Consider the following 5629-nt stretch of genomic DNA (forward strand, 5'->3'; position numbering starts at 1 on the left):
ATCATCACGTGAGATGGAGTAGTCATCACTGGTGAACATCTCTATGTTGATCATATCTACTATATGATTCACGTTCGACCTTTCGGTCTGCAGTGTTCCGAGGCCATGTCTGTACATGGTAGGCTTGTCAAGTTTAACTTGAGTATTCCGCATGTGCAAAACTGTCTTGCACCCGTTGTATGTGAACGTAGAGTATATCACACCCGATCATCACGTGGTGTCTCGAAACGAAGAACTGCGGCAACGGTGCATACCCGGGGAGAACACTTATACCTTGAAACTTTAGTGAGGGATCATCTTATAATGCTACCGCCGTACTAAGCAAAATAAGATCCATAAAAGATAAACATCACCTGCAATGAAAATATGTGACATGATATGGCCATCATCATCTTGTGCTTTTGATCTCCATCTCCAATGCATCGTCATGATCTCCATCGTAGCGTCGTGGTCGTCTCGCCAACTATTGCTTCTACAAGTATCGCTAATGCATAGTGATAAAGTAAAGCAATTACATGGTGTTTGCATTTCATACAATAAAGATACAACCATAAGGCTCCTGCCGGTTGCCAGTAACTTTTACAAAACATGATCATCTCATACAATAACGTTTTATCACATCATGTCTTGACCATATCACATCACAACAGGCCCTGCAAAAACAATTTAGATGTCATCTACTTTGTTGTTGCAAGTTTTACGTGGCTGCTACGGGCTTCTAGCAAGAACTGTTCTTACCTACACATCAAAACCACAACGGTGATTTATCAAGTTTGTTGTTTTAACCTTCAACAAGGACCGACCGCAGTCAAATTCGATTAAACTAAAGTTGGAGAAACAGACACCCGCCAGCCACCTTTATGCAAAACTAGTTGCATGTCTGTCGGTGGAACCGGTCTCATGAACGTGGTCAAGTAAGGTTGGTCCGGGCCGCTTCATCCAACAATACCGCCAAATCAAAATAAGACGTTGGTGGTAAGCAGTATGATGATCACCACCCACAACTCTTTGTGTTCTACTCGTGCATATCATCTACGCATAGACCTGGCTCTGATACCACTGTTGGGAAACATAACATGCAATTTCAAAAAAATTCCTACTCTCACACAAGATCTATCTAGGAGATGCACAACCACGAGAGGGGGAGAGTATCTTCATACCATTGAAAATCGCAAAGTGGAAGCATTTATCAACGCGGTTGATGTAGTCATACACCTTCACGATCCGTCCTGATCAAGTACCGAAAGTACGGCACCTCCGCGTTCAGCACACGTTCAGCTCGATGACGTCCTCGCCTTCTTGATCCAGTAAGAGGGGCAAACTAGTAGATGAGTTCCGGTAGCACGACAGCGAGGTGATGGTGTTGGTGAAGAACAATCTCCGCAGGGCTTCGCCAAGCACACCAGAAACTATGACGGAGGATAAACTAGAGGGACGGGGTTGCCGGCACATGGCCTAGTGTTTCTTGATGTGTTCCAGGTGCTAGCCCTACCCCTCTATTTATATGTTGAGCCCTGGGGTCAAAACTTTGAGTAAAAGCCTCCTCAAAGTCGGTTTTGCCCGCAAGGAAGAGTCCTTCTTGGACTTCCAGGACCAGACGCCACAGTCCTTAGTGTTTGGCCCAGACGCCATGGGCCTCGGTGTCTGGCCCAGGGCTAGACGCCAGGGTCTCCGACGTTTGGCCCCCTGGCCTCCGCAAAACTCCTTTTGCACCGACCTAAAGCCCCGTGGGCTTCACCCCTTGGCCGAACCATATCATCCTATATATCAATCTTTACCTCCGGACCATTCTGGAGCTCCTCGTCATGTCCGTGATCTCATCCGGGACTCCGAACAACATTCGGTCACCAACATACATAACTCATACAGTACTATATCGTCAACGAACATTAAGCATGCGGACCCTACGGGTTCGAGAACTATGTAGACATGACTGACACACCTCTCTGGTAAATAACCAATAGCGGAACCTGGATGCTCATATTGGCTCCTACATATTCTACGAAGATCTTTATCGGTCGAACCTGTAATGACAACATACGTTATTCCCTTTGTCATCGGTATGTTACTTACCCGAGATTCGATCGTCCGTATCTTCATACCTAGTTCAATCTTGTTACCCGCAAGTCTCTTTACTCGTTTCGTAATACATCATCCTGTAGCTAACTCAATAGTCACTTTGCTTGCACGGCTTCTTATGATGTGCATTACCGAGAGGGCCCAGAGATACCTCTCCGATACTCGGAGTGACAAATCCTAATCTCGATCTATGCTAACTCAACAAACACCTTCGGAGATACCTGTAGAGCATCTTTATAATCACCCAGTTCCGTTGTGACGTTTGATAGCACACAAGGTATTCTTCCGGTATCTGGGAGTTGCATAATCTCATAGTTGAAGGAACATGTATTTGACATGAAAAAAGCAATAGCAATAAAACTCAACGATCAATATGCTAAGCTAACGGATGGGTCACGTCCATCACATCATTCTCCTAATGATGTGATCCCTTTCATCAAATGACAACACATGTCTATAGTTAGGAAACTTAACCATCTTTGATTAACGAGCCAGTCTAGTAGAGGCTTACTAGGGACACGGTGTTTTGTGTATGTATCCACACATGTATCAAGTTTTCGGTTAATACAATTCTAGCATGAATAATAAACATTTATCATGATACAAGGAAATATAAAATAACAACCTTATTATTGCCTCTAGGGCATATTTCCTTCAGGAAAGACGACACTAATTGTGCGAATGAAAAGATTACTTCGATACGAATCCGATGCAATTGGGTTCATCGGAAACGGATATACGGATAAAAAGATATGATCAAAATAAATTTGAGTATGAATCTGAACAAATTTTGAAATTTGGGAATTGCAAAAGGTTGATTTAACAGGTTCACTGGATAGGTGGGATCAAAACGAAAATATAGGCGTTGGTTTCATCTAATTTGAATAAACGAGTAGCTATTTGAAAAATCATGGACAAGCTGTTTTACGGAGGAAAAAGAGCTAGAGCTAGAAAAATTCTAGGGCTAATGTGTAAATATAGAGACTAATTGATATTCTACCCTATGTGAAACAAAATAAGTAGCTTAAACTAGATTTCTACCATATACTAGTCTATGAATAATAAACTATTCTATGAATAATAAACTATTCTATGAATAATAAACTATGGGAACTAAAGTACAAGAAAATACGAAGAGAATACCTCCAGAATGAAGATAAGAGATAACTTCACAGAGGAGACGACTTCCAGAATTCCCATCGGAGAGAAGAAATAATATTTATTTTTGTGAAGCTAGTCAAATCAAAATATATTGATTTAACCTGAGTTGGATGATTTTTTAGGCTCTATGGATCTATATTTATAGGTGGATGCGAGGTCTAAAGGTCTAAGACTAGGTGAGGTGGGACTAAATATAGCTGAAAAGAGAGAAAAGAGAGAGAAGGGGCGCCACACATAAGGCCGCCGCGCTATGCAGTTTTTTAAGACAAAAAAAGACTGGAACTAAAGAAATTTAAAACTAAAACATACAGTGTCACAACCCTAGATTCATGACTGTAAATAGTTGCATCAGTGAGCATGCATCATGTTTAAATTCAAAGGAAATTTGAATTGGGGATGACCAAGACCTGGCAGTAAATCAATTCAACTAGGTTCAAGTTTAAATCTTTTCAATAAACCCAGAATGCCCTTTAGAAAAGTTCATGATTTTTGATAAAGGTGAAAACCTCTGCCAAAAATGATGCACATATTTTTAGGCCATTCTGGTTATTTGAATTAACTCATATTGTATTTGAATTGGGGCATTTAAATACTATAAATATTTTAAATGCTCCAACAATTTTGGATTTAGTTGAGGGCCTCTGGAATAATTCATTTAGTGTCCACAACTATTTTTTAGAATTTTTAAAAGCAATTTGGTTTGAAAAACCAAATTAAAACAAAATTGCATAAATAGAAAACAGAACAAAACTAGAAGACAGAGCGGAGAAAGTACTTACCTGGCGCTTACCTGGCCTGGCCCAGCACGGCCCAGCCCACTGGCCTGGTGCTAGTCATTGCCTGCCTCTGCCAGTAGGCAGAGGAGGGACACCGTGACACCGCCGAGCTCGCCACGCCTCCTCCTGCTTGCCGCCGACCGCTTGGAGCTGGCTGGAGACGCCACGCACCCCCCTGGAACCCCCTCGCTCACCTCCTCGACCCATCCCCTTCCCTGCCTCTCTCCCGAACAAACCCGAGCGCCGCCGTCACCACCGCTCGCCGTAGCCACGGCCACAGGCCCTCCCTTGCCTCGCCGACGTGTCCATGGCCTCCGCCTCGACGCCCTCGTCCTCCCCGTCGACCCACTCGACGCCAGACGCCTCAAAATGTCGTCCCCGACCTCTTCTTCATCGTCGGCCGCCGCGGATCCCCATCGTTGACTCGTCGCCGTCCGGCCTTCCCCAAGCCCGCTTCGACGCCTGCTGCAACCGCCGTGAGCCACCGAACCGTTTCCCCCTCTTCGTTCTCGCTCTCGTGCGCCGTAGCCGCCGTAGCTTGCTCGCCCGCACGCGCCGCCGCCTGTGACCGCCGCCGACGAGCCTCCGGCCACCTAGCGGTCACGGCCGTCGTGCTCAACTTCCTTCCCGCGCCACGTAGAGCACGTAGGTGCCCCGCACGAGCCTCCCCGGCCACCGTAGCGTCGACCCCGAGCTCACCCGAGCTCCGGCGACCGCCAAGGACGATGCCGGCGACAACCCCGGCCACCCCGGGCCCAACCGCCACCACCACTCGATGCGCGAGTTCGTCCGCATCACGTAGATGCCCTTCGCCGGCCATTTGGTCGCCGGAGGAGGAATCCCGCACCTCGCTGCCGCGTCTGGCCTCGCCGGCGTCGAGTCGCCGGTGGATTAGCCCCGGTTGACCAGGGATTTGACCCCCCAGGGTCACTGACGTGTGGGCCATGCCCCTGTTTAGTTTAGGTGTTAGCTTAGTTAGCGCAAATTAACTTAGTTGATTGGTTGACTCACTGACATGTGGGCCCAGGCCCTAATTAACCTAGATTAGTGCTAATGTAACACTAACTAACTCTGTTAGTTAGTTGTTACACTGACATGTGGGTCCCAGCCGTCAGGTTTGACCTAGGCTGGCGCCTTTGACCTGCTGACGTCACCACGACGTCATGCTGACGCAGTTAACCTTTTTCTGGATTTATTCTTATATAGGAAATTCCAGAAAATCCTATAAACTTCTAAAAATCATAGAAAATAATCTGTAGCTCAGAATGAAAAGATTTATATATGAAAAATTATCAGAAAAATCCAATCTATCCATCTGTACTGGTTTCATGCATGTTAGAGCAACCTAACCTTGCTGTTTAGATGAAACAAGATAATGCACTTATATGACTCTATAAAATGGGTTTGCATTTGAATCTTTGGTTCAAATGGACTCATCTCAATCTGTTCTAGCTTGCATTAGCCCAAAACACATGCATATTGCCATGTCTTGATCATGCATCATATTGTGCATTGCATTGATTGTATTTCTTCTCTGTTGCCGGTATTTGTCCCCTCTCGGTAGACGATGTTCCGACGTTGTGATCGTTGACACTAATGAAGACTCAATGCTA

The sequence above is a fragment of the Triticum aestivum genome, chromosome 2D, assembly GCF_018294505.1.
Source record: "Triticum aestivum cultivar Chinese Spring chromosome 2D, IWGSC CS RefSeq v2.1, whole genome shotgun sequence".
NCBI lineage: Eukaryota > Viridiplantae > Streptophyta > Magnoliopsida > Poales > Poaceae > Triticum > Triticum aestivum.